This window comes from Hibiscus syriacus, unplaced genomic scaffold (genome assembly GCF_006381635.1).
Source record: "Hibiscus syriacus cultivar Baekdansim isolate YM2019G1 unplaced genomic scaffold, ASM638163v2 tig00111208_pilon, whole genome shotgun sequence".
NCBI lineage: Eukaryota > Viridiplantae > Streptophyta > Magnoliopsida > Malvales > Malvaceae > Hibiscus > Hibiscus syriacus.
The window spans coordinates 1,776,877-1,787,076 of record NW_024063020.1 but is presented as its reverse complement, the minus strand read 5'-3'; positions in this window follow the sequence as shown (position 1 = coordinate 1,787,076).

The window sequence follows — 10,200 nt, the reverse complement described above, 5'->3', positions numbered from 1 at the left end:
TTTCGATCTTAGGACTAGTTTTAATTAGTTCTAGGATGAACATTATATCGGGCATTGATTGTTTGATGATTACAAACTAGATTTTACAACTAATTTCATCAAAAACTCAAAAATTTTCAATGAATTTTTGAATTTTCAAAGAAAAAAAAAAGAAAACGAAAATCTTATTTTAATTTTTAATGTTGATGTTTTTATTCAATTATTTTGTTTTCATGAAAAACTATACATATTATAATTTTTCAAACATTGTTTTCTAAATAGTTTTTCAAAACTATGCCCATTAGGATTCGGTTTAGAGAACATTGAATTATTGAGGACTCAATTGAGTTTTGGGATTGATTATTTTTGCATACATGTGTTTCAAAATTACAGGTTATTTTCCTTATTCCAATTCCTTAACCATGTCTAATCCTAAACGCCCTAAGACTTCATCGAGTCGTTCAAACCGACCACCTAATCCCATTCCTCCTCCTCCTAATAGTCTTTTAGGACTCTGTTTTAATATGTCTAAACGTCTCTCTTGACAATCCCATTCCCCTCTAAAACCCAATCAATCTCACCTCATTGAAGAAAGCTGACTGGAAACAGGACGAGATAACGGGTCAATGGGTCTTTCGACCTTCTAAGCAAACTCCGGGAGCTAGTTCTTCACGAGCTGCTCCTAGCTCTTCTCGTGCTCCTCCTCCTCCGGCACCGGCTACAGACGATGATCCATAACTTCAGTAGCTCATGCAAGATATCGATGAAGAAGTTCTTGATAATGCTCCTCCGGCACCGGAACTAGCACGGCAAGAAGATCAAACACCACTATATTTTTTATCTTTCTTAGAGTCGTTTGATCTAGGGTTTGCTTCCAAGGAGTCTCAGATTACTGAGTTTCAGCGGGAGATACGTGAACGTATGGACGCTCTCACTCTTAAAGTTCGAGTTCATTATCCTCCTTCTCCTGACCCTCCGATGGATTAGACCTTTTTCTATGCTTTCTTGGATTTAAAATTTCGATTGATTTTGATGTTTCTAGATTGTTTGTTTTGGATTGTTAAACGTTTAAATTTGTTAGGATTTGAATGTTTGGATGTTTGAACTTATTTTATATATATTTGGTTTGGTTTGAATTTTCATTTTGAGCTTACGTTTTGCATCATTTACATATTAATTGCATTATGACCAATTATGCCATTTCACGTTTATGAATATTAATTATGAAACTAATGGCTAACCTCTCTCTTGATCTTTGATCTTAGCAGCTTAAACTTTAAGTTTCTAATAACCATTTGGCTCAGTTTTTCAAATACTTGTTTAAAATCATTTTAGACTCTTTTTGATTTAACAAAAATGGGGAGAAGTGTTAAAAGTGTTTTAAAGAGGAGAAGTGTTATAGTAAGGGGGAGTAATTTCAAAATTGGATTTCAAAATTTATTTTCAAAGAAAATCTTAAAATTACACAAATGTTTTGTTATATCAAAAAGGGGGAGATTGTTAAAAACATTTTGATGTTTCGATATAACAAATTAAGTTAAATTAATTTTAAGATTTTACAAATGATTTTCTAAGTATATTCGATTTAATTACTCAAATATCAAATTATTACTCCAAGTCTTTCAAGATCAATTTCAAACCTTACTAAATGTGTAAAATTGTGTTTTATACTTAATACATTTTTGAAACAATTTTCACAAAGTATTTTGAACCAAAATCAAGCCTAAAATCAATTTTTCAAAGGCATGCACCGATGCACCAATCCATGCATCGATGCACCAATGAATAAATTGAACATCGAATGCAATTCATGCACCGATGCACTCAGGGTTTTAATGAAAACATCGAATGCATTTGATGCATCGATGCACAAGACATGCATCGATGCACTCAGGCTTTTTCAAAACATCGAATGCATTTTATGCATCGATGCACACTTGGTGCACCGATGCACTAAGTGTTCCAACGGTCAAAATATTTGAATTTTACACTTGATGCACAGATGTACCTTGTTATGCATCGATGCACTGACGCTCCCAACTGCATTAATTAATTGTTTTCACACTTAAACAGATCTATTAACTCCACTAACCATCCCCAGCGTTCAGAATCAATTGAAGGAGTATTTAAACAAGTTTAGAATCCATTGATCAACAACAATCAAGAAGAATCAATAGAGAAACAAGAGAGAAAGCATCAAACATCACGTTTGTGCAATTCAAGCCAATTTTCCTTTCAATATTCATTTTGCTTTCAAGAACACAATTTGTGCTCATTTGTAATCATCTCTTGAGTGTTCTCATCTTGTTCTAGAATTGTGCAAACATATTGCCTTGTGAGGTTTTCCTTGTAAGTTTGTAAATTTGTGTATTTCTCTTTGAAAAAGAGTATGCTCAAGAATTGGGGTATAATTCTTGAGAGAGTTGTAAGGTTACTCTTTGTCCTCAAAAGAAAGAACAAATTAGTGAATTTGTTGGAATATCCTTAGTGTGGATAGCTAAGGTAGTGGACGTAGACTTTGGTTGAGAAAGTCGAACCACTCTAAATCGCTGTGCAACTTCTTTCAATTTTCTGCAAAAGCTTCCACAAAAATTTTAATTGCCAATTCACCCCCCTCTTGGCCTATTCCATCGATTGATTAACTCAACACCTTTGATATAGAGGATGATGTCTGATTGTTTCAAGATTCTCATAGCCAAGCAATGCAAAATACTCGACCAGTTTGGGCACATCCACCAAGAACACAATTTCATGAATTAACAACATCGGTTGTAAGTGGAGGATATGTGTCCAATACCTACAACGAAAGATGTTGTGAGAAGTCACAAGGTTCCATAACTAGCACAGTTACATGTTCAGCTCTTTGACATAAGACCACAAGCACTTAGACTCCGATGTCATATGTGCATATGTGAAGTTGGTGGAGAAAATCCAAAGGATTTCGATATCAATGATTGTGAAATCAATACAGAATACATTTGGTTATATTTTGTCTTCTTACAAGTCCTAAATGGCCAAACAGAAAGCTATGATACTACTGTATGGTGATTAAGATTAGTTATATAATGAGCTACCACATATGTTATAGATAATGAAATATTTCATCCCAAGAACCATTGTTCGCTCCTATACTTATACTACAACAACATTTGATGGACAAGTTATCCCTAGGAAAAGAGTTTTCGGAGGCTTGTTCTGGGATTTCAAGTCACAAATTGAAGGCTTTCGTTACTACAAATAGATGGTTCAAGTGGATGACACTTTTCTGTACGGTGTATACAAACATTTCCTTATGATAGTTGTTGCGCAAGATGGTGACAGAAACATCTTCCCTATTGCCTTCTCCATTATTAAAAATGAGTCCAAAGAAACGTGAAATTTCTTTCTGTCAAACTTGTGCTCTCATATTGTCACTTAAGATGGGGTTTGTATGATCTCATACTGTTTATTTGGGTTGTTGGCCACGATTGACAGACCGAGAAGTAGGTGGTCACCTCTGCATACATTTTTTGCATATTGCATACATCATATTGCTTTCAATGCTATGACGAGGTTTAAGAATAAGAAGATAAAGAAAAAGATTATCAACATGGGTAACTTATTCAGTTTTACCCTTCATTTATTGGTCTTCGTTGTAATTATACTTAAACCTAACTATTTTTTCAGGCTACGTATTACTACAACCAAGCTTCCTTACAAGACTAAAAAATTTGAGGAAGTATGGAGAAGAGGTGTATAACTTTGCAGCTAAGATACCTCGGGAAAGATAAGCATCGGCATATGATGATCAATGTCGATGTTACAGTCATATGACAACCAATCTTGTTGAATGTATCAATTCAATGCTAGAAGGGACTAGACATCTTCCGGTGGCAAGTATTGTTTGGGAGACATACTTTATATTGGGTAAAGTTTGGGAAAACAAAGGTGCCCATGCATATGTAAAGCTCAAAGAAGTTAGAAATTGAACTCTAAATCTGGAGAAAGTAATGAAAAAAAATCAAACTCATGCAACATCAATGTATGTTTGTAATTTCGCCAGACTGGAATCTGATTATATTGTCCAAGCACTTGTTCGACCATATAAGGGTGGGACTTCTGCCACCTACACTAGTAATCTAAATAAAATATGGTGTGATTGTAGTCAATTTCAAGCCTTTATATATTCATAAGCTTATATGGTTGTTGCATGTATACATGTGAATGTAGTCTTATACTTTTATGTTGATGATTGTTATAGTTTGCATGCTATGCGCAACATATATAGTTGTGAGTTTAAGTATCTCTCAAAAGATACATATTTTCTCTGAAGAATAATTCCCCAATCTACAAATATAAAGGAAGTTGAGGGGTCGTCTTGAATCTAGTCGAATTCATACTGATATGGATGACCCTAAAAAAGCAAGGTATGTCGAATCTATGTGGCCACTACAGAGGTGAAGGTCACAATAGGAAGCACTTTCCACATCTTCCAAGATATCGATTGGGCTGATAAATCCTTTATTAGGATTTGCGGAAGATCGAATTGACAACCGAAAAAGTTGTAAAAGGGTGAATTGGCAATAATTTTTTTAGGGAGTAAGGATAGTAAAAGATATGACAATTGACATAAGGATTTATAGTGGTTAGACTTAACAACCAAGTCTAATTCCACTACCTAAGCTCCTCACTCAGGATTTTCTAACAAATTCACTAATTTGTTCTTTCTTTTTCAAGGATAACCTTTACACTTCCTAATTTTTCACTTCGATAAATTAGAACCAAAACCCTTTTACAAAGAAAAGATAGTGTAAATAAAAAACCCTTATAAGTTAGGTGTTTACAAATTGAAGCTCACTAAAACACAATATTTACAAGAGAATAGAAAAATAAGAATGGAAAATTCTTCTCTTGTGTTTGATTGCTTGGATAGGTGTTTTAACCCTTCTTCAATTGTCTTGAACTTGTATTTATATGTTGGAATGAAGTTGTGTCTATTTCTAGCCATTGGGGATGATTTCTAGTCGTTTGGGGATGAAATCTCTGCAAAATAAAACTACCCAATACAGAGGGTATCGGTACTACCCTTGTTATTTTTAAATCAAATAGCCGTTGGGCCTGATGGTATCGATATTATGCCTATAGTATCGATACTACTATGTAAAGTAGTATCGGTACCCCTTTGGGTATAGGTACCATTTTTGCATTCTGGAATTTGAGCAATCCTGATAGTATCGATACTACCTAGTGAGTATCGATACTTCCCTTACCTTTGGTATCGGTACCATATAAACAGTATCAATATTGTTCATGAGGTATCGATATTGTAAGAACAGTATCGGTACTACTTGTCCAGAAAATTATTTTGTGCTCAATTCCAAGTTAGATGGACTTTGAATTCTTTTTGAAAACTTTGAATAAATTAAATTCAAGTCCAAAAACATTTTGCCTTAATTGTTATATCAAAATATAGTTCAACAATCTCCCCCTTTTTGATATAACAAAACATTTGAAAAAATGTTTTTGACAAAATTTCCCCTTAATAAAATATTTAATGAAAAAAGATACCAAATGGTGGAAAATGTATGAAAATATTTAGCTTCCCATTTTTCATTAAAAAATTGAATTTTTTAAACCATACTTCTTGTAACACCCCAATTTAGGGGTTAAATTTTAGAAATTATAAAGTATTGGATTTAATTGGTATTTTGAAAGAAACGGTGGATTAAATTGTAAGATTTCAAAGTTGGCAGACCATTTTAAGAAATACAAGAAATTCAGTGGCTAAACTCATGATTTGACAATTTTTCTTTAGGAGTTAATATAAACCCCCATTTTCCGTGCATTTTCTGTAGAAAATGCTCATAATTCCTTTCCCAGTCAACAACTTGCAACTCCGATCTAATCGCCGTTCGACCTCCGATCGACGAACCAAAACCACCATCGTGTTCATTGTCGACCAAGGAACAAAACCCCTCAAACCTTTCGTCATTAATTTTAGTCAGAAGTATCGTCGGAAATAACTCGATTTCAGTTGGTTTTTCATCGATTCACGATGATCAGTTTACGACACCTCCCGCACCATCGTGTTCCTTGCATCGTTCCGAGTCCTCCGGTGTCATCCTTGGTCTCCGTCGATAGCGGCGCATGAGGAGGTGAAGCAGTCAAAGTTTCTGATTCGTTGAAATCGAGCTCTCCGCCATTCAAAAATTTGAACCGAGCTTTTTAAGTACCTCGAAATCACTCAAAATAATTTTTAGAAATTTTTATGTGAATTTTACGCTGCCGGAAGAGGTCCCATGCACCGCCACTGCGGGTGGGGAAGGATGAAATGATCGGTTTGATTGGTTTTGAACTGGTTTGACCGGTTCCAACCCGACCTGACCCGTTGACCGTTGACCGACGTTGACCATAATTGACCAAAACTTTGACCGGCTTTGACCGGGCATTAAACGACCTTTGATTTTGATCGAGTATAATTATCCTCACATTTTTCGACGTTCCAAATCCGATTCCACAATCCGTTTTTCGAAATTCGGACCCGAAGGCCTCAAAATTTTCGGTCAAACCCGTTGACTTTGATTTTGACCGAAAATTCCAAATTTTCGAAAAGTCATATTTTATGCTTTCGACATCCTGAATCCAAATTTGAAGTCCGTTTCGTCAAATTCGAATCTGGTAAGTTGTTTTTTCACTAATTTAGCAACCGATTCGATCCGTTTTTCATAATTAAGCTCCGTTTTTTATGTACTTTCTATTGATTTGGATCCGAGGAAATATTAGAAGATGATTTCAAGATCGAGGGCGTTCGAATATAATTTAATGGTCTATCAGTGTTGCACAGAAATCGAGATAATACTTTACTACCTCTTTATGCTTTATGGAACATGTGAATATTGGTAAATGCATGATTAAGATAACGTTAGTCTCATTGTGTAGTTAATTAATTTCTATACTCGATCTGAATACGGTAAAAAGGTTCTGTAATTTATTATGGTTCAGATGACTTTTATAAGAAATTGAGGGATTGTTAGGATTAAATTACAAGTTATGTGCTTAGTGATAAAGAAATCAACATGGATTTGTAACTTATAATTTATTTCATCAAAGGTTAAATGTTAAAGGTACTTGGATGAGAAATTATGAGAATACTTCGGTATGGTAAAATTATGAAAATACCCTTATGTTATAAAAAGACAGGATTTGAATATGGAAGTTGGATAAGAGGTTTTTACAGACATATTGATCTGATAAAAATATTGATGTGCATAAGAAATGTTAGTTTTACTTGGAAATTATGGATAACTGGATTTAATCCTATGAGGGTTTTTGAATGATACTAGAAGTCTGTTAAGAGAGTCGTTTCAGGATAAGAGAGTGTTAAATAAAGTAATTAATCATAGGATCTCTAAATTATATTATTTTCATTAAGATCTAATATCGAAATTATCTGGTTAAGAAATTACGAAAATGCCCTTGAGGGGTAAACTAGTCTGAGTTACCCTGAATGAGAAAGTACTTTGAGGATTTGTACTTAACTCGATTAAGTACGAATTTAATTATTAAGATCATGTCTTTGTACAGAAAAATTCATGATATTCCGTTTGTAAAATATGAGAAGGCACTTGATCCAAAAATATTCGAGTAATGAGTAAATACCTGAAGAATAATTTATCAGGGGTATTTTGTTGTCAGAATTGTTCGAAAGGACTGAAATAAATAATAAGATTGAATTTAATAGTAAGATCGGACGAAAGAAAATGATTAAAATACACTGAGTATGTAAAATGACTAAAATACCCCTGTAATGGAAATTACCCAAGGATACCACCAAGCTCAGGAATGGTTGGATATCCTCAAGCTCTGAAATGAATGGAATAAAACGAAATACCAAAATTACCAAAATAACCTTATGGCCTAAACTAACTAAATGCCTTGGATTAATTAAGGAATCCAAATAAGCGTAGGTGTTGGACTATCTTTAAAAGTAATGGAACACAATTTAAGTTAGTAGATCAACCCTAAAGCTATATCAATACTTGGATGACATAGATATTGCTTGAATGCGTGTTCGTCTTCTCAAGTTTGGCTCGATGATAAATTTTGGAAATATTCAGCTCAGCTCAACTCTAGATTGCATTCAGTACTAAGAATTAGATGTTTGTTTGACAAATCAACCAAGAAGACCAAATTGAATGGAACAGAAGTACAACATGTATCTGAAATTCATGAACATTTTAATTACTCTGGAAAATCCCGAAATAACGGGAATAGACATGAACGCTAAATGAACTAGGTAACCTCAATGACTGAGGATTTAGTAAGTGATTTGGATAAGTTTGGAAACTCTGATGAGTTTACATAGTGTACAATTACTATGGGTTATGAATAAAATAATCAAGTATTTCAGCATTACATGATATTGTGGAAGCGTGGAAATAAAATGAAGACATTGGAATATCTATTCAGCGATGGTTCCGAAAATAATCTACGGACAAGAATTTATGGTATTAAAGAGTAAACACCCTGGAAGAACAATGAATTGATCAATCGACAAGCATTAGTTTTAGGAACTATTCACCTAAGAGTTGTTCGATAATCAGATCAAACGCCATATTTTGTAAAAATATTTCTGAACACTTTCCTGATGCACATGAATCATATCGGAATTCTAAAGTATCAACCTTAAATATCGAATTAGATTGGTTAGCAATCGATTCCCTTTAATAGGACCTCATTTTTAGAATCTGATCAAATTACATCAGTTTCATGTTATCCATTCTAATAACTACTAAGTATCTCTGAGAAATACTTCGATAACCTAGTGTGCTCCACATGTACCACATGACGATTTTATATGTTTTTAAATGAGTTTCACTGAAATTATTGATTTACTGGTTTATATGGCAACATGTTATATGTTTTCTGATTACGGGTTTTACCGAGAAATATGAATTATTCCTGATTTATGACATCATGAAATCTATTAGTTTTATGAACTATGTTTACTTGAAATATGTTATCGGGTTTCCTATTTTCATTGGAAAATATGATCTTGATATATCATATACTGAATATTTTTATGAGATAATACTCGATGTTCTGAATACAGTTTATTTTGATATCTGATTTACCACATATTTTGATATGGTTTCTGGTTACAATATTTTTTGTACATGATTTCTAAATATGAAACATTTTCATATTTTAATGGATTAATTACCGTTACTGCGGGTCCATTTGCTATGTGCAAAGGTAAGCCTTACAGTTTCCCCCATGTCCCTTTGTTGTGTGCAAAAGTAAGCCTTACAGTTTCCCCCAGGTCCCTTTGCTGTGTAAAAAGGTAAGCCTTACAGTTTTCCCCAGGTCCATTTGTTGTGTACAAAGATAAGCCTTACAGTTTCCCCAAGTCCCTTTGTTGTGTGCAAAGGTAAGCCTTACAGTTTCCCACAGGTTCCTTTGTTGTGTGCAAGGGTAAGCCTTACAGTTTCCTCAAGCTCTTTTGCTATGTGCAAGGATAAGACCTTATCGTTTTTGCATGCTCCTCTGCTTTGTGCACAGAGTAAATATGTTTTAAACTGCTATTGTTTTAAAAGATATGTATCTTTTCACTGGTTTTACGGGAACACACTAGATAACCTATTCCGATCTCTTGAACTCAGTCATTCGAAATATTTATCTGAACTGAAAGCTGATTGTCCGTTACCATCTGAAATATCAGTAGGATCTCCGATCAGCATATAAATCTGTATATGTTTGGAAACAATAAAAAAGAACATAAGTTTATCTGTATCTGCACGTTCTTCAGCATCATCTGGTAGTTATGTATTACTGAGCTTTCCGAAACTCACTCTATTACTCAACATTACAGGTTAAAAGAATTGTACCAGTGCAACTATCGTCATCAATATGGGATTTCTTTCGGTGTTGCTTCCAGAGAATGGTACATGTGATTAGGGGGCATGTAATTGTATTTTGACTTATATATGAGTCTGAAAATATGTTTTATTTCTGCATACTGATAAATGATTTTATAAGTTTACATGTAAATTTAAAAAGTTTTAAATTTTTCGTTATTTTTACAATGGGTCGCTCCGGTGGCCCTAATGTGACACTCCAGATCGGATCAGGTTAACCGCATCAGTCTGAGGGGGTTACATTTAGTGGTATCAGAGCTATGGTTTGATTCAAAATTTTCAAGATAGACTGGTCGGTCAAATGTCAAAATATGTTTGATCAGTA